We start from the raw sequence: 23,257 nt of genomic DNA on the forward strand, positions 1-23,257 counted from the left end.
AAAATAAAGCAAGACATCAGAAGTCTCATCTTCACTCACAAAGGAAATTAACTTGCAATGTCTAGTCTAGCCCTGGACAACTGTGACTCCTGAGCTATGGCTTTATTCTAGCCCCACTGTTCATGTGTCAAGTGTATGGGATGGTGTGGGGTAGAGACTCACCGGATTTCTTAATTGGTCTGCAGTCTGGTCTACCTGACGAGGGTCTTGATATTCTACTCTGTTCCATCTCATAATTCAGGATCTGGATCACATTTCTTCCACTCCTAATTGCCAGGTGGGGTCCTCCCTAATCATATGAACTATTATAAATTCAGCACCAGGTGAGTGACCCCTCTGTTTGTGAAATAACAATGATAAAACTTGCTCTGCATAGGTTTTCTGAGAACTAAATGAGGTTTTGTGAGATAAGGTATATACAACTTATTTATACATAGCAGATACTCTAATCATTAGTTCTTTCCTTCTTATGCTGCCAAGCACAATCACTTGCTATAAGCTCTAGCATGCCCTTACCAGTACAACTGACCCCACTTAGTCAATAACAATGGCTAAAATATATACTACAGCCGTCTGAACTTAGATATTAGGTCATTTCAGTTACTGTTATAGCTTGCTAATTCCTTCTACTTTTAGCTCTGTGTTCTGAGTTTTCTCAATCACTTCCCTAAGGGCTCAGTGTTGACTACAACTGAATCAGGCTGAGCTAAGATAACATTATTCTATGATAATAAAGTATAAAGTTCTGCATCCAATTAGGATGTGAAAGGATGAGCAAGAGCTGCTTTACACAAGATAATAAAGGAAGTTCTCCAGGCTAAAAAGTAATAAAAGCATTATGTATATGTAGTTGTAAATATATCACAAAAATAGAAAGAAGATGGGGTGCTGAATGAAATCATACTGTGAGAGGTTTTTACGTTGTGTGAAATGACAGATTATGCTTGTTTAAGCATACATATTCTGATCTATAGAGCAAACTACTAAAAAATAGATAAATAAAACAAAGACGAATATATAGAACCTAAAAAAACATATAAAATCAAATACTAAAAAATGCACAATTAATGCAAAAGAAAGCAGAAAATGAGAATCTCAAGAACAAAGAATAACTGGGATAGATAAAAATCAAAGAGCCAGATGATAGACTTACACCAAATTATACCAATATTTAACATTAAATGTAAATGGGTCAAATACTCTAATTAGAAAGCAAGCATTTTCAGAATGAAATATTAAGATCAAGCAATCTAGCAAGACCTATCTACATTGTATTTAAGAGAGATACACTTAATATATAGATAGGAAGATACAGATAAGCTAAAAACAAAGTTTGGAATAAGGTGTATTATGACAACATCAATCAAAAGAAAGCAAGTGGCTATATTTACATCAGAAAAAAATAGACCTGAGAACAAGAAATATTACCAGAGATAGCAAAGAGCTACTTACAATAGTAAAGTACCAATTTACTAAGGAGTCATGAAAACATTGAATCTGCATGGATCTAATTATAGAGTTTGAAAGTACATAAAGCAAAAATTGACAGCTGTAAATGGAAAAAAAGACAAATGCACAATTATATTTGCATATTTTAATACTCTCCTCTAAGTAATTGATAGACTAATAAGACAAAAAGTAAGCGTATAGAAAATATAAATCATAATATCAACCAACTTAATCTAGTTATACTATAAGTATAGCAACTATACTTAGCAGCTACAAAACACACATTAAAGTGCATATACATCAAAATAGACATTATGGCATGTCGCATGTCATTTAATGTCTCAATATATTTCAAAGAATTGGAATCATAGAACATAACATATCTAAGTAAAACATAAAATTACAAATCAAGAACAAAATATTAACAAAATCCTTACTTATTTTAAATTAAGCAACTTGGGTCTACATTGCCTACATATTCTGATAGTTACAGAACGGACAAAAGAAACTAGAAAATACTTTGATGTGAAGAAAAATGAAAGCACAGCATAAAATTTAGAGGATGTAGCTATAGTGATTTATATTAGAAAATAAAAATCTAAAATAGTGATATAAGCCAGAGATTGGCAAACTTTTTCCTTTAGGAGCTAGAGAATAAATGCTTGAGTCTTATGGACAATAGTCTGTATAGCAACTACTCAACTCTGCCACTGTAACACAAAAGCAGCCATCAACAGTACATAAATTTGTGTTCCAATAAAGGTTTATTTACAAAAACAGACATCTGTCCTGTGGATTCTAGTTTGCGGAACATGATCTAAGCTTCCACAAAAAGATGTTAGGAAAAAAATAAAAGAGCAAAACAAACCCTCAGGAAGTAGAAGAAAAGAAGTAAATATAAGAGTAGGAAACAGACAACTGAGAAAACCAGCAAAGCCAAAAATAAGTTCTTAATAATATTTAATGTAATTGATAAACCTAGCAAAAATTAAGAAATAAAGAGAGAAAATATACAGTACCAACATCAAGAATAAAAAAAATAGCTCATCACTACAGATCCTATAGTCATTAAAAGAAAAATAAATATTAGCAATACTTTCATAGCATAAATTAACAATGTAGAAGACATGAAATTGTTGTTGACCTTAAGAAAAAAGAATTTATAAAATAAACATATAAGAGGTAGAAATGAATTGAACTTGTAATTGAAAGGCGTCTTACAAAAATAATTATGGGCAGATAGATGGGCATAGTATTTCCCATGATTACTGTTAAACATACAAATTAAAAATAATGCCAATATTACACAAACATCTTTAGAAAATAGAGGATGGAAGTAAACACTATTCAACTAATTTTATGAAGTTGGAATAATCCTAAAACCAAAGCATGACAAGGACACTTCAGGGAAAAAAATATATAAATCAATATTCCTCATGAAAAAAATTCCTTACTAAGTTTAAACAAATTAAGTTCAGAAATATACAAAACAAGATAATAAATCATGGACAGTGGAGTGTATCCAGGAAGGCAAACTTGATTTTATAGTTAAATATTAATAAATGTAATTTATCACATTTTAGAATAAAGGAGAGAAATTGTGTTATAATCTCAATAGGTATAGAAAAAGTAATTTGACAAAATTCAGCATCTATTTATAATAAAATCACTAAGCCATCTAGCCAAAGAAGGAAACTTTCTGAAGGTGCTAATGGGTACCTAGCAAAAACTTACAGCTAACTTTTTTTTTAATTGAAGTATGGTCTATTTAAAATGTTGTGTTAGTTTCTGGTGTACAACATAGTGATTCCAGCTTAACATTTGATAGAGTTCAAAAAGGAAACAGGTGGACAAGGATTAAACACACACACATCTATACACATAGAAAATCTACTTGTGTTAAAATATATGTACAAGGAATTTATTTGAATAAATAAATCTAGAAAACACAACTAAACACACTGGGAGAAGGCTGTAAAAGGGCCTCAGTACACATAAAATATACCATTCAAAACTTGGAAGAAGAGCTTTCTTCTAAAAATAATTCATTATTATTCATTACTGAATGGATTTAGAAAGGTATTAGAAGAAAATTCAACATCCATCCCTAAGTTTTAAAAATTATAAGAAACCAACTTGCAATAGAAAAAAAAAAGAAATTTTCTAGAAGAAAAATTTAAAATATCTTCACAATATTGGTATAAACAGATTTCCTGCATAGGGCACAAAAAGCACTAATAATGAAAGGGAAAAAAAGGATATATTAGACTTCATCAAGATTTTTAAAATTTGCTCATTAAAAGACACAAAATGAAAAGGCAAACTACAGATTAGATGACTTATCTCTTAAATACATACATGATAAAAGACTTGTATGTAAGATACAGAAAGACATTTTACAACTCCATATAAAGATAATGTACACATGGCCAACAGGAACATAAAAAGATGTTCAATATTACCAATCATCAGGGAAACATGAAATCAAAATCACTGTAAGATACAACTTCACACATGTCTGACGAGAAATAACAAGTGTTGGTGAGAATGTGGAGGAAAGGGAGCATTAGTACACTGCTGGTAGGAATGCAAATTGGTGCAACCACTATGGAAAACAGTGAAGGTTCCTCAAAAAATTAAAAACAGAACTATCATATGATCTAGCAATTCCACTCCTGGGTATTTATATGAAGAAAATGAGAACATTTATTTGAAAAAAATATGCACTTCAACATTCAATGCAGCATTATTTACAATAACCAAGATATTGAAGCTGTAACATTCACATCATAAGGGTTTCAGAAGAAGAGAGAGAGAAAAGGGTCAAAGCATATTTGATCAAATTAAGGCTGAAAAATTCCCAGACACACAGAAGAAAACAGATACCTAGATACAGGAAGCACAGAGAGTCCCGAACAAGATGAATCCAGAGAGACTCACATCAACACATATGATAATTGAAATGGCAAAATTTAACCATAATAAGAGAATTTTAAAGGCACCAAGAGAAAAACAGAGTCATATACAAGGGAATCCATATCACACTGTTGGCTGAATCTCCTGCAGAAACTTTGCAGAACAGAAGGGAGTGGAATAATACACTTAAAGTATTGAAAGGGAAAATCTACAATCCAGGATACTTCACCCAGCAACATTATCATTAAAAAGTGATGGACAGGTAAAAATCTCAGAAAAACAAAAACCAAAAGAGTTCATCAATACTAATCCAACCTGTAAAGAAATGTTAAAGGGTCTTCTCTAAGTGGAAAAGAAAAGGCTAGAACAAGAAAAAATGATAAGAAGGCTGGGGTAATTATGCTCACATCAGACAAAGTAGACTTTAAAACAAAGTCTATAACAAAGGACAAAGAAAGACATTATATAATGATAAATGTATTAATGCAAGAAGAAGATATTTAACATATATGTACCTATTGTAGGAGAACCTAAATAGATAAAACAAATACTAACAGATACAAAAGGAGAAATTGACAATAACAAAATAATAGTAGGGAACTTTAACATCCCACTTAAATTAATGGACAGATCATCCAAACAGAAAATTAATAAGGAAACAGTGGTCTTACATGGCACATTAGACCAGTTGGGCTTAACAGTTATCTCAGGATATTCACCCAAGAGCAGTGTATTACACATTCTTTACAAGTGCACACAGTAATCTCCAGGATAGATCACATGCTCAGCCACAAAACAAGTCTCAAATTTAAGAGAAAAGAAATCATATCAAGTGTTTTTTTCTGACCAAAATGGTATGAAATAAGAAATCAACTACAGAAAGAAAAGTGGTAAAAGCATAAACACATAGAAAATAAGCAGCATGCCTCTAAAAAGCCAAGGAGTCAATGAAGGAGTAAAGACGAAATCAGTAAATACTTTGAGACAACTGAAAATAAAAACACAACTTTGCAAAATCTGTGAGACTCAGGAAAAAGTTATAAGAGAAAAATTTATAGTGTTATAGGCATACCTCAAGAAATAAAAAAACAATTTCAAATAAACAACCTAAGCTATCTAAAGAAGTTAGAAAAAGCAAAACAAAGATCAAAGTCAGCAGAAGGAAGAAAATAATGAAGATCAGACAGGAAATAAACAAAATAGAGTTCAAAAAAAGAAAGAAAGGAAAGAAAAAGAAAAACAGTAGAAAAGATTAATAAAACCAAAGGCTGGGTTTTTGAAAAGATAAACCAAACTGATAAGCTTTTAGTCAGGCTCAGCGAGGAAAAAAGAATAAAAGAAAAAAAGGAAGAGCACCCAAATAAAATAAGATGTGAGAGAGAAGAAATAACAGATATTTCAAAGATACACACACAAAAAATCATGTGAGAATACTACAAACAGTTATATGCCAACAAACTGGATAACCAGAAGAAATGGGTAGATTTACATTAATCCACAATCTTCCAAGACTGCATCAGGAAGACATAGACAATCTGAAGAGACAAATCCCTAGAAATTAAATTGAACAAGTAATCAAGAAGCTCCCACCAAACAAAAGTCCAAGACCATACAACTTCGCAGTAGAATTCCACCAAACATAAGAAGAGAATCTCATTCTTCTCAAACTCTCAGAAATTTAGAGAGGAGGGAGTATTCCTAAATCCATTCTACAAGGCCACTATTATATGGATATCAAAAGCAGACAAAGATCTCCAAAAATATTACAGGCCAATATCTCTGATGAACATTGATGAAAAATGTTCAACAAAATAATAATAGTAAACCAAATTCAATAATACATAAAAAGGATCATACACCACAAACAAGTGGGATTTATTCCAAAGTTGGAAAGATGGTTGATTATCCACAAATCAAAGTGTTATACCACATTAATTAATAACAATATGGAGTTTTCCTTAAAAACTAAAACTATTGTATGATCCAACAATTCCACTCTAGGGTATGTATGTAAAGAAAATGAAAACATTAATTTGAAAAGATGCATGAACCCTAATGTTCATAGCAGCATTTTTACAATAGCCAAGATATGGAAGCAATCTAAGTGTCTGTAAATAGAAATATGAGTAAAGAACATGTGGTATATAAATACACACACACAACGGACTATTACTCAGCCATAAAAAAGAATGAAATTCTGCCATTTGCACTAACATGGATGAACCTAGAGAATATTATGCTTAGTGAAATAAGTCAGACAGAGACAGATAAATACTCTATGTTATTACTTATGTAATCTAAAAAATAAGCTAATTAATAAACAACAGTACAGAAACAGACTCACAAATACAGAGAACGAACTAGTGGTTACTAGTCGGGAGAGTAAAGGGGAGGGGCAAAATAGGGGCAGGGGCTTAAAAAGTGGAAACTACAATGTATAAAATACTTAAACTACAAGGATATATTGTATAGCATAGGGAATATGTTTTTAATAACTTTCGGTGGAGTATAATCTATAAAAATACTGAATCACTAAACTGTACAACTGAAACTGATTTAATATTATACATTAATTATATTTCAATTAAAAAAATCTGTCAAGTAATGGGCAAAACATTTGAAAAGACACTTAAAAAAGTAGATCTGTGGGGTAGAAGTAGGTGTCACAGTAAGGAAGATCTATAAAATAAAACTAATAAAAATGAGGAAATGACTGAAACTAGGGGAGAAGGCAAAAGTTGAGAAGGTTAAAATATACGAATTTCTGGATCTTCTGATACTCAAGTCAAAGGAAGCTATTTAAAGTTAGTAAATTAAAAAAAAAAGTGTGAAAATTTTTCCTAAAGTAGAAAAATAGGCTCCAGAATACTTAAAACATGCAATAAACTTTCAAAATTATGTGCACAATCATGTACAGACACAACATAAAAAGTGTAAGTTCATATTACAAAGAAAGAACATCAAATCAATGAAGCTTCAAAAAACAAAATATGTAACATAAGAAAGTAGAATTCAGATCAATGACATGAATCATTTAACAGATAAGTGTTAAAACTCAAACCTTTAATTTATTGAAAAAAATACTCTCAGAAGTGATCCATGAGATAAATAATTGAATTATTTACAAATAGCACGTATTTCAAAGAAAAAGATAGGAAAATTGGTAAACTAGAAAGGCAGGTGAAATATGTTTAGGCCCTTGTATACTAACAAATAAGAAAATTAAGAATCCCAAGAGGAAAACTGATCAAGGTTTAGTTCCTCAGTGAAAACCATAAACAATCAAAAGTAGACAGACCAACTTAGTTTCATTACTGAAGGCATTTCCATTTCAAGAGCCACATCGTTCTTTTTAGTTACTGTGAAGACTGTCACACTGTGTAAAGCATTAACCTCTAGAGCCAAATCCTAACTCCTCCCTTTCCTACTATGAGATCTCAAACTACTTAATTTTTCTATAACTCAGTTTCCACATATATAAATGAATACATTAATACCTGATGATTAATATTTATTGAAATTAGATGAAATAATACCCATAAAAAGATTGGTAGAGTGTATGACACAAAAAAGCATTCCTAAATATTAACATTAAAATTTGAATATACTCCAGTGTTTGACATCTGAATTCTTGCCAAGTTTTTCCTACTAAAAACAATGTTGCAAAGATATTAATATATGTCTTTTGTGTATGTTTTTCTGTAAGATGGTACCTTAACAGTGTTAGAAATAAATATGAATTTTATTTTTAAAGTTTTGATTAATAATGCTAAATTTTCCTCTGTAAACATTTCATTTATGTTGTATAAGAATGTTTATTTCACAAACTTGCCAATGCTAGTCATTATTAATCTTCTTTTAAATTGTACCATTTTGATAAACAAAATAAAACTTCATTTAGAAAAAATCATGTTTTCCTGATTAATCAGGTTATTGATATGCTTGAATATATTTGTATTTCTTCTTTAATTACCTAATCATATTTATTTTCTTTTTTCTAGTAAGTGGGTATCTGTATTTCATCATTTTGTTAAAGGTCTTTATATATTTTAGATATGAATGTTTTTCATATAATATACAGAGTGAGCTATGTGTTTGCCTGCTATCCATTCTACTCCTTGTTCTTCAACTTTCTAGAAGTAACTTGTTTCAATGAATGGTTAAGCATGGGCTCTCTGGGGTCAGGTTTCACGTGGTCAGACCTTGGCTCTGCCACTTCTGCTTGCGTGACTGTGTGCAAATTACTTGACTCTCTTGGCCTCAAGTTTACTTATTTTCAAAATATGTATAATAATATTGGTTACATCAAGTTTTAATGAGGATTAATTATTAGCCATTATTATTTTATTTTTTACTATTCTGAAGGGTTTTTATTTACATCTTGATTAGTAAGTCCTATCCCACGACAAATGTCAGCAGAATTATGGGTTATTACTGATTTTAGTTTTCTCCTTTATTTTTTTTACATTATCTATCATGATCCAGATACTTTTCCCACAATATGAGCAATTAAAATCCAGACAGAGCTATTTTTCTAAAAGCAGATAATAAAAGATTGTTCTCTTTGTGCTAGTTTCAGTGAAGCAGAAACATGGGCCACAGTGTTTGCCTTTTTGTTAACAACAGAGAGGTCACCACTATCTATGTGTCCAGGTGAAAGTCTGCTTAGGAGATTTTTCTTGGGGGAAGGCATAATTAGATTTGTTTTTATTTACTTATTTTTAATGCAGATACTGGGGATTCAACCTAGGACCCAGCTATCCCCTCTCTCCCTACTTAGGAGTTTTGAGAACTGAGTCTTTGGGTAAGCATCTACAGAGCACTTCACACAGTAACAAGTGGTCTGTAGAAGTCTGTCAGCAAGATAAAATCCAGACTGCTTTTACTTCCCAGTTTCCACAAAACTAGAGCCTAAGAAGCAAAATGCTGAGTATAGAAACGAGTGACCACAAAAATGATAGACACACAACAAAGATAAAAAAGTGAAGGAGAGAAAAAGAATAAAAATAAAACAACAGCAAAGGCGAACAAAGCCTTGCCCCTTTCAAGCAAATTTGCTGGGCAGAGTTCTAGACATTGTTCTTTTCTTCACTGATCTATCCTCCACACCTCATTTACTTTCTTACGTCTGAGAATTTTCGTGTTGGAAAATGCTTGGGCAGTCATCTCCACTCTTCTCCTTCCAAAAAGCAGAACCCTGGATAGATGCTCCTGGACTTGCATTAATGGTAAAACTCATTCCTTTGTGAGCTAGATTGTGTTTTCTTCTTTTTCTCCTTATACTTTCTAAAAATGAGAATATTCTCTTGTTTTTTAATATATTGAGCCAGATTTGTTTACAAATCCTTTCACCCACCTTCCTGCCCTGTGGAACACCAAGAGCAAGAGCACAGAGTCCCCATATCAGAAGGTCATCCTCCAAGTATCCCCTGGCATAACTCCACTCAATACCGCTTTTGTAGCCTTCATCAATGTCTTAATAAAACATGGTCCGATGTTTTCTATCCAAGTCACCCTCTCAGAGACATGCTAGACATTGTCAGTGCTGCCCTTCAGCCAGACAGAGTGATTTAGACACAGTAGTAGCCAGAGTATACTAGAGTGACTGTTTGCCTTGGTCTGGACATTGTATCTTTACAAGTGCTGCCCAGACCACATTAACTATGAGAAGTTGCATCTGTATTTCTGCCTTATATTAAGCTTGTAATCAGTTTATCTCCTTGGGCTAGCATATAAAATATAATTTCAGTAAACTAAGGCTTTTCTTATATACCTATATAATTGATCTTAAAAATGAACTTCACAGATATAAACTATAACCAGCAAATAGTAAAGGATTTTACTTGTAACACCTCACTTATTATCTTTAATATACTTACCTCCATACTTATTTATCTGTTAGGAAACAGAGATACTACGAGACTAGAAATTGTGACAATGACTACACGGAGATTAGCAAGGCTAGAGACTGAATCCACGCCTACCTGAGTCAAAGAACAATTTCTTCTCTAATACTACACAGCCTCAGAGTGTGATAGCGTAATAACCCTTCCTCTCAACATTACTCTTTCTAAAAGTTTGGAAAGTATGCCTTTCAGATCATTATCTGAGTTATTTATAAACCAGTTAAGCATGGCAGTACCAAGGACAGAGCTCTGTGGCATGCCACCAGGGAACTCTCTTTTGTGTTGGCAATAACCCATTACTCAATACTCTGAGAAAAATAATTCTACCAGCCACAAGCTGACCTATTTTTGCAAAAGCCCAACCCATATATCAGCATCCTATGTACAAGAATGCCATAAAAGACTTTGTCAGAAAGCTTGCTGAAATCTGAAATATTCTGTCTACCTGCAGCACTTCCAAAATTCTGTTACACTTGAGGATAAATTTTGGTCATCATTATTTAACAAAAACGTACTTGGTTTCAGTCCTACAAAAAATTTTCAAACCCCTTACAATGCTAGTGTCCACTGTGACTGTGAGAGATAGAATAATTGCTATGATGTACTTTGCCAGAGAACTCCCTTTTTAAGAAGCATGTAAGATGCTTTAGGATTAGATGCATAGGGCTGGTGTCATATAGAATGTACTTTCCCAACACCTGATTCGCCAATTAACTTCAGTCTGGAACCTCTGATATAATATGAATTGCAGTTAGTTTGGTGTAATTTTATATATCACTGATGGCCTGAGATAAATATATATAGATAAACACAAGCACTCATATGTGAGTATTACTTAAACTTACACACACACGGACACCGTAAGTAGGATTCTAGAATTCTGGTAGCCACTGGCATTGAATTAAATAATTTTGTTTCCTTTGGGCCCTTCCATATGCAGATGACTTTTGTTATCTATCCTCTTTCCTTTATGTAGAAGCCACCCATGAGAAGTGATGGAGATTTATTTCTACTCAGACCTACTTTTCTTTATGTTCTAACAACCCCACAAATCTCCTCATCCAAGCATCAGCCACAGTCTCTAAGTGGTGTACTCTCAGATAGAATACAATTGTATTGCCACAGAATCTTCAATCTCTTAACTTAGCCAGGCTGTTCAGTAATACCTTGCTTACTTGGTTCCAAATCCTCCTCACTCCTTCTGCATCTTAACTTTGAGAAACATTCTGTGCCCTCTTACATTCTGTGTATTTCCCCAGTGTTTCACGGGTGTGTATGATTTATCATTTCTGCCTTCAGATTCATTTTGCGTCTTTCTCCAATTTTTCTTGTAGTCTTCCTTTTTGCTATTTGCATTCCAGAATCAGTGTTGCCCATGAAATATTAATCATAAGATAATGAAATGCAAATATCTCTGAGCTATTTATCTCTCATGTGGAAGGAAGATAAGATTACTTTGCAGTTTTGAGAAGAAAGTATATTGTACATCTCTTATTCTCCAACTCGGGTCCTCTCAAATCGTCTTTCATCCTAGTCACTGGGTCAATGGCCAAGCTCACATATGTGTACCCTGCTAGCACCTCACCACTGGAGCATCCTGTATCTCTTGCTTCCTTTTCTGGGCTTCTGTGAGCTCAATCCATGAGACACTTGTGGAAACTCTTGTGGCAGTCACATAGATGGAATCTCGAAGAGTGAGAGAGCTACTCAGAGGTGTCCCTTGACCTATGAGGCATGAGAGTTAATGGATAAATGCACCTCCCTTTGTTTCTTAAGCAGACAATTCTGAGGTTCACTACATATACTGGAAGGTCACAAGATCAAGCCCAGTCACTCACAGCGGTAGCAACTCAACTGTGCACCTTTAAAAAATTATTTTTCCCTCCTCTGTTTTACTCTCTGCAGTCTCTTACTTTGGCTCTTTGGGATTGACTCACAAGTGCAGCACTTGGAGACAAGCCCTTGTCTGTCACTCTGTCACTAGAGAAACCCAGATTAGGGCAGGAAGCATATGGCCTTCACACTTAGTACAAAGTGATGTTCATTTTTAGCTCCTTTTTCAAGCAGGAAGTAAGTTTCTTGTGAAAATAGGATTAAAATTCACTGTCAGGTGTCTCAATAACCAGTGACCCTTCTGGTCTCATACAGAAAATGCAGCCACCAAATAACCAACAAATATAGACACAGAGGACACAGTGTACTCAGAAGAGAAGGCTACAAGTGCAGAATCACAGCTATTACTAAGCTTATGATGGGACAGATCTTAGAACAGCAAGCCCTTAGACAGAAACCAATTGGTGCAGTCTTGGCTACAGTGTCATCATCATCATCTTTATCAATGTCCTAAGCCCAGGAGCATCTATCCCAGTACCTATCGGGTGGGACAAGTTGCTGTGACACACTGCCAGGGCATGAAGATGGAACCAGAATAGTTCCCTTAGCCACATGGGCTAGTGGGATGATGAACTGATTGCAAATATTTCTTATAAATTTGTTAGATATAAAAGCATACAAGTGTCCTTTAGATCTATTTTCAGAAACTACTCTTAAAGCTGTTATCCTTTTAAAATCTTAAATATGTTTAATTTTTATTTGTGGGGGTAATTAGATTCATTCATTCATTCATACAGAGGTACTGGGGATTGAGCCCAGGACCTTGTGCAACCTAAGCACACTCTCTACCACTGAGCTATACTGTCTTCCCTAAAATCTTAAATTTGAACACCCACATACTAATTATAATACAGAGTTCATAACATGGACTCTTTAGCCTCTTTAGGAGGTTTTTGGTGGTAACAGAAATATCACCTTCAATTCTATTAAGGAGTAAGAACACGTTTTCTCTCTTGTGAAAGAAGACAAGCGCAGTGGTTTCCAGGATTCATTGATCCAGCTGCTCGGTGATGGAAACAAGGGCCCAGGTTCCCTCTTGTCTCCAGGCCATACCATGCTGTCAGCTGCTTCCTCACACCGGTAACAAGGAAGCTGCAGCTGTCCCCAGGGTCATTTCACACTGCCAGCGTTCAGATGTAGAGCAGGTACCTGGGGCTTTTTCGTAGGAGTGCAGATTCTTTTAACTTGGATCTCTGATTTCTTATTAGCGTCACATTGAGTCACATGCCCCAAGTGAACCTATTGCCGGCAATGGAAATGAAAGCCCCAAGGCTGACTCAGACTAATAGTCTGAGCCGGCCTGAAAGCTGCAGAGTCATCCACAGGTCCAGGACACACACTTTCCTGGTTAATAAGAATCAAAAGCTCTTACCTTCAGAGTAAACAAAGCCTGATAAAGAGTCCCCTTAGCCAAATGAAGCTTGTTTTGCTGTATACACAGCAGCACAAAATGATTTTTATGCCACAGGGAAAGCTGGCTCAGAAAGATTTCTAGCACAATTTCCCAGATCAAAGTCTTCTCGGCAAGACCCAGATCATTATCTGAACACGGAGCATAATGAGGTCACTACAAACAAACTTCTTTTTTGTGTTTATTGGCTTCCATGTCACAAAGTTACACACTAGAGAGGTTCTTTGAAGTTCAAAAGAGGACAAATCAATAGCTGATGCAACGAACCTGTTGCATACCTTTTAAATTATATCCCTATATAATGTATGTGTTCCATATGTTTGACTGGCTGTTGTGCAATTTCTGTCCAGAAGTCTAATTGGTTGGCTTGAGGTCAAGCCCAAAATGAGTGAATACTTATTAATGTGCCAGTTGCAACTCATAGTGTGATGAAATTCTGACATTTTACTGGGGGCTTCTCTCCAGCTAGAATCTTCTGTCATTTTGACAATTGAATCTCATTTGCAAGGAAAGGATAAAAAAGACAAATCGACATCTTGACATCTTCTGACGTTTCTCTGGAGGTGATGAATCCCTGTTTTGGGTAAGGCTCAAAATAATTGAGCAAAGGAAAGTAAATGAGAGAACAGTTTTCACAGTAGCTTCAGTCTTAACAGTCTGTCAAAGCATCTTGACAGGTTACAAAACAGTGATTTAAATCCCAAATGCAACTCATCTTGCACCCAAGTGAGGTAGTTACACATGCGTGCTCAAGGCTCATGTATGCATATATCAGAAATATTCTCTAAGGCTGGAGAATGTGCTATGTTTTATTCCCATACTGGTAAATAACAGGAAAGAAATACCCATCATCAGAAATCCAAATCACTGTAACTCAGAAAATACAAATTTTCTATTTTTCTATTATTTGAAATGAATTTGATTGACATTCAAGAAACAAGACTGACCTTAAGGACTAGTCCCTGAGTTCCAGCTCTGCTGTAGATCACATAAGATGACAGGGCGTTTGTCTTCAGAGGTTTAAATTTTTTTCATTTATAATATATATTAATGATTTATTATGTGTCTATGCTTATAGAATTATCATTTTTAACTTCAATTCAAAATTAAGTATATCAAGAATGTTCTACTGATCTCTCTTGATTTATTAAATAAACAAACATTTTATTTCCTACAACATTCCCGACAATATTTATGCTCTCCTTGTGTTTCTCCCTTGAAAGGAAAAATAAATGTACAATTTACAAATATTGGTCTAAAAAGAACAGCAACATAAAGGTTGCCTGTCACTGACTTCACTCCTTCACTTGATAAATTTTGTGGATAACTCACTTCTAAATGTTGAAGAAATCATAATAAACAAGACAGACAGAGTGCCTTGACCCTAGTCGATTGTCCACCCTACACAGGCTGAATTCATCCATGTGGGTCCTTGCATGGGGACCATGATGCATGAATTGAATGTTAGTTCCCCAGCCACCCACAGCCTGCAAGGGTGTTCAAGGGGCTGGCAGTGAAACCAGTTCTCCTGCCTCTGGAATTAATATGGTAAAAGTCCCAAGTCCCAGTTTGACTTGTAAAAGGGGAAAGTGCATTCCAACATCACTTTTCACTTTTCAGTTCTTGGAAACTGTCTCCCTCCCACTCTGTACCTCTTTGAAATATACTGAGTTATATGACCTTAAAACCTGCTTCAGTAAATCGTGGCATTTCCAAAGCACTACTTTAAGAAAAGACGTATCAGTATACAACATTAAAAATTAAAGTAAATTTCATCACCAATTAATTGTCCTTTTTTTTTTTTTTTTTTGCCAATGAGGAAAGGGTACACAACTCTCAGATACAAAACAAGCAGCTAAAGGCTGGCGGTTGATAATGAACCAGATCTTACAGAATCTTATCTATGCCCATTTTCACTAAAGAATTTTTATTTAACTAAGCATCTCAAATCATTCTTCTATTTTAAAGCGAACTCTAAATGTGTACCATTATTAACTGTATTGTCTAAAAGTCACAAACATGGTGACAGTGCATTAAGAACTTTTTATACTTATTCAACAAATATTTATTGAGCAGTTACTGTGTATAGGCAGTTTTAGGTACTTGGGATATGGAGATGAACAAATGAAAAACCCTTGCTCTTGAAAAACTCACCTTTATTTAACACCCCTTGAACCTCTTGAAGCCTGTGCTATTATTAATCCCACTACTTAGAAGATAGCATAGTGGGATTTAGAAGTTAATTAATTTGTCTGATTAAGTTCACAGGCTTTGAATCCAGGTCTGCATGAATCTAGACTTTGAATTCTCAATTTAAATATAAAATCCAACTAGATCATACATTCTAGGTGACCACAACCTGGTAGTGATCTCCTTATCTTCATGTCTTTAAAATATAAAAAGATATGGAGTTAATTAGGATAAGAAGAATTAACCTCAGTAAATCAGTTACCTCTTTGTTGAATCCCCGTTTTGAAGCTTCATGGCCACGGTAACAAACATTAGAGGCTGGGTCCGCATTAAGTGCACAGAGCTATGGCGCCTGAAAAACTTAGCATCACTTGTGTGATGTTGAGCAATTACATAATGCCTCACAGGCTTGGTTTACTCCCCTATAAAATGGGGTGAACAACAGTACCCACCAAAGCAAGCTGCTGTGCAGCTTAAGAAAGGAGGCTGCATGTCCAGAGCTCAGGAGAGTGCCTTACAGGTAGTTCAGATTTAGCAGAAATTTGACCTAACTCTTTCTGTGTTTATCTCTGAATAACAACATAAGGCAGAAGAACTACCCATACGGCGGTTAACGATACCTGGTACATTTAGGGAGGATAAATCGTGGCTGTTTATAGCTCTTGGTTGTTCAGAAACTTAGAAGTTTCTCAGGCATATAACCTTGAGAGGAGAGAGTTGAGGCCTTCATCTTAAAGAAACATAATTATGTACCTCTTGCTTAATTTATAAGCACATAAATTGTTTGTATTTTAGGATAGGTACCAAAATTTGTAGAGAATTGCCTTAAATTAAAAATGTTTTTTATTATCAAACTATTTATGTTTCTGATAAATAATGCATTAAAAATTTCAAGTAGGATTTCTTACTTTCAAACTTAAGTAAAAACTGATGACAATATTGCTTTTCAGTTTTAGCTTTAAAAGGATAATTATCTGCATGTATATGTGTACATATAGATATATTCTATACACACACATCTATACATCCATATTTAAGTATTCTTAGCATGTGGGCAGGCTACAAAAGCCGTAATTGGCAAGACTGATGTACCTGACTTTGTAGAAAATCAAAGTTCTACCTGAAAAAAATGCTGCCAACAAGATTCTAAAACATATTACAGACCAGAAGAAGAACAGTAACACATATGATATGCAGAATTATTTCTATTCAAGATCAACAGGCTCCAAATCACTAAAGAAAAAAATGACAGATTTTTAGGGAAAAAACTGGGCAGATGACATAAAGCTATTTAACATGAAGGAAAAACAAAACCATAAAGGGCATTGAAGTATTTGAAAATGTTCAAATTTCCTCAATTGAAAAACTACAGATCAAAACAAAAAGAAAAGGCCATCTTTTTTTTAACCAATGTGAGCAGTGTATATCAAAAAGTAAGTCAATACCCAGGACTGGCAACATATGGGGAAACATGCATTTATTACTCATAGAAATATAAATTTGTAAATCCTCTCTGAAGAACAACTTGACAAAATATTAAACAAACATATAACAAAACACTCAAATGCAAGTATCTTTTTATTCACTACCTCTATTTCTAAATTTTATTTTATAGAGATACAGACTATATAAACAAAGATGTTCAATAAAAAATTTTATCATTGTTTATGAAAGCCAAATCTATGTAAATAGCCATCAAAATAAAAGCAACTTTTATTAGATCCAATGGTATAATGAGTAATAGATTAGACTATAATGGAATTATGTCCAAAATATATTAAGAGGGGAGGAAAAAAAAAACACAGGGCAGAGAAACTGTAGTAAGCTTCCATTTGGGTAAAAAAAAATAAAGATGTATTTGAGTGTGAGACAAAAAGAAAAGATATTTATATTTTGTGTCTTATTGTATATTCATTGCATTTTCATTTTTTAAGTTTGTAAAATGTGTATTAAAATATTCTGTTTAAAGAAAAAGGCAAATCTAAACAGCCAGAACAGATCATGTTAGAGAGAGATAAACAAAGATGAAAAATAAAAGTGTAAGAGAGACTGAGGATCAATTAAAGAGGTTTATAGATATTCATTTATTACACAGTCTGGAAAAAATGCTCCAAAAAGATGAAATATGAATAAGAAAATAATCATAAAATTTATAGATAAAATAATTTCCAAAGCCAATGATGCTCAACCTCAGATTGAAAAGACTGAGTTGGATGAATGAAAAAAAAACAAAGATGATCACCTAAAATACAGCACATCAGGATTCATAAGTTTAAGAGAAGGGCATAAAGCATTTCAGAGAAAGGAGGAAATATGGTTACCTACCAAGAAAACAAATCAGATTTAACATCAGTGATTTTATCTGCCATTCTGGTTTCTAGATACAATGACGGAGCTCATTAAAGCTCTGACGAAAAAGCTAATTACTGACCTATAATTCTAGACCCAGCCAAAATATCATTAAGTGTGAAGGCAAAGTAGGGAAGCAAGGACTTTGTCAGCCATGAAAAGACTCAGAAATATTATTTCCTAAGCATTCCTCCTTATTTCAGAAGAAAACAAGGATAATAAAACACACAGTGTGAAAAGGAAAGAAGTAACACTAGAAACCAAAGAAAATAAAGCTGTGGATAACAGCTATGTAACTATCAAAAGAGAAAACCTACCCAAGTTTGGATGGCGAATCACAGATTCCCAAGAAGTATTTCCTTAACAAGAATTTCACTGCTTTGATTGAGCAGATAATGTAAGAAGCTGACACATTTTGGCAATTGAAGAGTAACAATTCACTCTGTGCCTCTGAACAAAGTAATATTTAACTCCTAAGATTATCCCTCTAGTATTTCTCTGAAACCAGGACTTCTTCTTACTACACAGCTTGTGAAATCACCATTATAAAGCACTTTGTAAAATCATCCTCTTTTATACTGGCAGCAGAATATTTATTCAATTTAGTCAGCACTTTGCTTACTCTAATCCTATAGGATTAGATCACTTAAAAGGAAGTTTCATTTTTGTAAGTTACTTAATGCAGACCTGACCAGAAAAAGAAACAAAAACCTAATAGTAAAATCTCCAAGAAGTGGTATAAACAGCAACAGAAATGAGAGGCTGTGGATTCAATGACATATATTAAAAAAAAACAAACCTCATTACTGCCAGAAAACATTTCCCGATTCTTTAATTGGAAAGTACTTGAAAGCTAGGTATTTGGAGAAACATGCCTTGGTACACTGCATGAATTTAGTCTGAATTAAGAAAAACACAGACGTTTTCTTTATAGAGAGTTAAAAAGGTGAAATGACTGAGATGCAGTTACAGGCAGCCCAGCTGACACACAGGAACAGATAAAACATCACTTTGTCATCAGCTTCATGGCTTTGGCTTAATGGATGTTTACAGAAAGAAGAGGTTCAATGTGTATAATTATTTGATTATATCACACTGCTATGTAGAAGTTCTGATAGAAAGAAAACAATTTGAACTTCCTTTCTCGATACCTATTTATTTACTTCTAGCATCCCTTTTTCCTCTCATCACCAAAGACCTACACATTTTACTAAATGCAAATTTAAAGCCAATGTCAACTAAAATTGATTCCCAATACCACAAAAGACCCAAGAAACCATGCATTAGCTAGGAATAACTGAATATTCCATCAACTGATAGGCAGCCATCTAAATTAATGCAAACCCAAAAATGTCTTGCCTAAAAGAAATCCAAGTTATTCTTCAGGCTACTGATGAGCACTAACATCTGAAATTGTGTTACAATGCTCAACTATGAGTGGTAAAATCTGTTTAGATGCTCTGCCAGGCTGCCTCTGCAGGCGGGTAAGACAGGATCATAGACACCCCAATGTAAATACCCAAGGATGGTATTTAGTTGTCTTTTTCATTATTAAGTCACTGGAATAAAGTTATAGATGATTAACAGGACCAATATCTTCCAGACGAATAAATATTTCTAGAACTGTGATTTATCTCAAAACAAAAAAGCCCGTGATATAATCATAGCAGTAGATAATTGATGGTGTTACACTGCAGGCTCAGAAAACTCAACTTACATATGCTGGGCTTAGTGTAGCCAGTTCAAAACATGTCTCCTTTCTCACTTCGCCGCATGAAGGAAGACTAATGTTTCTAGATCAATCAAAATGGCAAGTATTTATTGGGATGAATGAGAGAATGGGATGTAGTGGGAGCAGAGGAAACTATACTGTGGCAAATGTCCCTTCTCTCTCTCTCTTTATATGTATTTCCTTTCATGGGTCTTAGGGGTATGAGAGGGCAGGAAATTGCTTGGCCCTTCCAATGGAGAAATGGCGTGCTGTGAGAGACCTGGGTCCCTCTGTCTTCCCTTCCTCTGGCTCCTCATCTTCTCCTGTAACTGACGAGGTAAGCTGGACCTGAGTCCTTTTTCGCAAAGTGAGCGGACAATGGGTGATCTATTAAAGCCCCTTTCTAGACAGAGGAAAACTGACTTGTTTTTACCTCATATAGTCTACACAGAACACACTTTACCAGCAAAGCCATAAAACCTGACCTAGGAATTTAAAAGTGGGTGTTCCAACTAACATGGTTGTAAATCTCAATTTTTTTTTTTTTTACATACTCCTACTTGCTGACTAAAAGACCACATGGGGTTTGGCCAAAATGCTTGCTAGTAAGAACTGTTCCTTTGCCTGACCTTGTCTCCTATTCAACTTTTTTTTTTTTTTTCTTTTAAGGAACTGAGAGAGGGAAAGAAAGAAAAGAGCTGGAAAAAGAGCAGTCCTCCTTCACAGCTTGATACTTCTGCTTCTCTAATTAAATACCTACTGGAACTGCCTTGAAATTCAGAATGGAGTGAATTTTTCTTCTGTTTGTTTTTTTCCTGCATCACATTCACCGTTTTAAAATTTTAGACAAGCAGAACAAAAGAACAATTTAAATACTGCCTCTCTCAATATCATTTACCTAAAACTGGGATTACTTTGGAAACAAAGGTATTTTCATATATTTAGTGTAAAACGGGCTTCAAATGCTACAGTCAAAATCCAGAGAAATGATTATGCATGTGGATTTAAAAACAGACTTATGAGATTAATTTTAAACACACTAACAATCGACTTTTGTAGGATAATAAGAAGTAGAGAAATGAGTCTCCTGGAAGAAACCAATATCCAAGAACTCTTCTCCAACACACATACCATTTGATACATCAGAAATCCTCGCTTTTAACCCCTGGCCAGTCAAAAGCAAAGACGACATACAACATCAATTAATATGGAAAATGACGCTGATTTATTTGTGGGAAAAATTACCTACACAAATGAATTTTGAGGAGTATAAAGCTTACTCAAAAGCGTATTTTCTCTCAGAGATTGAGCTTTAAATCATATTATCACTAATAAAAATTCATAATTTATCTTTTTAATCATACTATATTTACTTTGAAAAGTTTATCATTCACCGCCCCCCACCTTTTTTTGACCAGGTCATCTTCTTAAATATATTTTTAAGTAGTTTTTAAACAGCATCAAAATGCCCTGGGTATTAGCTTCTCCCTAATATGAATTACACATCCATGGATTTGGAAGTTACACTGCAATTTTATGGAATGTCTTACAGCAAGAGTTATATCTGGGAGTTAATGTTTTGAACTCCCTTCTGTGGTTGATCCCCTGATAAGCCCCACTTTGTCACAGAATCTTCCTTTCACAAAGGGTCTGGTGATGATTCAATAATAACACAGCACCTTTCCCCTCACAGTCCCAATTCCAGAATGGAGAAGCATGCACAAAGAACACTGGTCAGTTTCAGGGTGCCATCACTTTGAGATAGTCCTAAATGATTCCCTTTCTGTTTAACCAGAGAGAAATGACAGCGTGTACTATATTTTGGAAAACAAAAATGCGGACAATAAAAAAGCCTTCATTTTTGTTCATTTTTAGCTTTCATAGGTCACACAGGATGCAACTTGCATTGGAATCTGGAGGTGAATCACCTCTATTGATGTTTCTTTACTAAGAGACTCAGAATAAAACAGGATCAATGTGAAATATACCTGATAGGTATTAATGTTTGAAATCTACTAGATTGCATCTTTCATTTTCCTATTGGGTATTCCTTTTTACTTATTTTATAATTTGACAAAGCTCTTTGTGGTGGAGGTACTAGTGTACCATGAAGAATATTATGGATAAGAGCTATCATCTCCAAACTGAGTCTCCCTAAAACCAAGTTTCGCTACCAAGTTTTTGATTGACTTCTCTACTCTAAACTTTACTTTCTTTCTTTTCCTGAACATGTTTCCCTCAAGACTGAGAAGTATCAAAGAAAAGGGGGTTTGAAATCACATACAAGCCCCTGTGTCCCAGTCCTTTGTAGTAAAAGGATGTTACTTTAGTCTCCCAGGCCTCCCCTAAGTCTCAAGAGTTAATGATTAAGAAATGTGAAGATGTAGAAACAGAGAGTAGCTGTTGGGCCAGGAAACTTGTAATAATTTCTACTATAAATCTGCCACATAGCAGAATCATTGAACTCCCAGTTCCCTGTAAGATATAAAGGTCTGACACACATTCCAAAATAGTTTTTAAAGGATGCAGACTACCCCCACCCCCCGCAGATGAAAACTGCTGACTGCAATCACAAAGACTCTAGACCAGTTGAAACTAGAAGGTTGATGATGCTTGAAACTTCACTTTATGCCAATTGATCATGCACCCTGCAACACCCTCCCTCACACTCCCTTTGAAACCCCTTTCCTGAAAGCCATCAAGGAGTTGGGGTCTTTTGAGCATGAGCTGCCCATTCTCCTTGCTTGATGCCTTGAAATAAATGCTGTACTTTCCTTCACCACAGTCCAGTATCAGTAGGTTGGCTTCACTGTGCATGGGTGAATGCAGCCAAGTTTGGGTCTGTAATAGTCTCACTTCCCCTATTCCCATTTGCAGCTGCTCATGAGACACACAACTTCAGCTTGTAAATTATTTTATTTCTTTGTTCTTGAAGGGACAGGTAGGAATAATGTTAAACTGTAAATCCTGACCAGCTTCATTTAAAATAAAGCTTTCTGCTAATATTAAGGAAATGAAAAAAATGACTACTGTGTACCATCATTATTTAGGTGTAAAAAGAAGGAGCAAAGGAGATTTGTACAAAGGAAAAGGAATTTCCAAGGTATTAAAGATACTGATTTTTTTTTGATATTGACTTTCATAGCTTTAAAATCATGCTTTTTAGTAACAGTAAACAAAAAGGTTCCATTTAAAAGAGATACCACATAGGGTTGAAAAATTAACTGCTAATGGTTCTTATTTAAAAGTCCACCTTAAATTATCTCATTAAATACCTCGTTTGTGTCAATTTTCAAATACATTTACATCGCTACTTAAAATTCAATATTTGCATGTTTAAATAAAGGCCTGAACACCAATGTTCACACAGCTTTATTTACATTAACTCAAAGCTAGATTCAACCGAAATACCTATCAACTTTTAGATGGGTA

At 34.4% G+C, this 23,257-nt stretch overlaps 1 long non-coding RNA gene across 1 annotated transcript; it reads left to right on the top strand.

Annotated features, from left to right (window-relative positions):
• Positions 1–14,032: 14,032 nt before the first annotated feature.
• LOC140694978 (uncharacterized) lies at positions 14,033–20,596 on the top strand. The gene is made up of 3 exons (XR_012070636.1): positions 14,033–14,158; positions 20,043–20,162; positions 20,495–20,596. It is a non-coding gene; the product is annotated as an uncharacterized lncRNA (long non-coding RNA).
• The last annotated feature ends 2,661 nt before the right edge of the window (positions 20,597–23,257 follow it).

Source organism: Vicugna pacos, chromosome 3 (genome assembly GCF_048564905.1).
Source record: "Vicugna pacos chromosome 3, VicPac4, whole genome shotgun sequence".
NCBI classification, from domain to species: Eukaryota; Metazoa; Chordata; class Mammalia; order Artiodactyla; family Camelidae; genus Vicugna; species Vicugna pacos.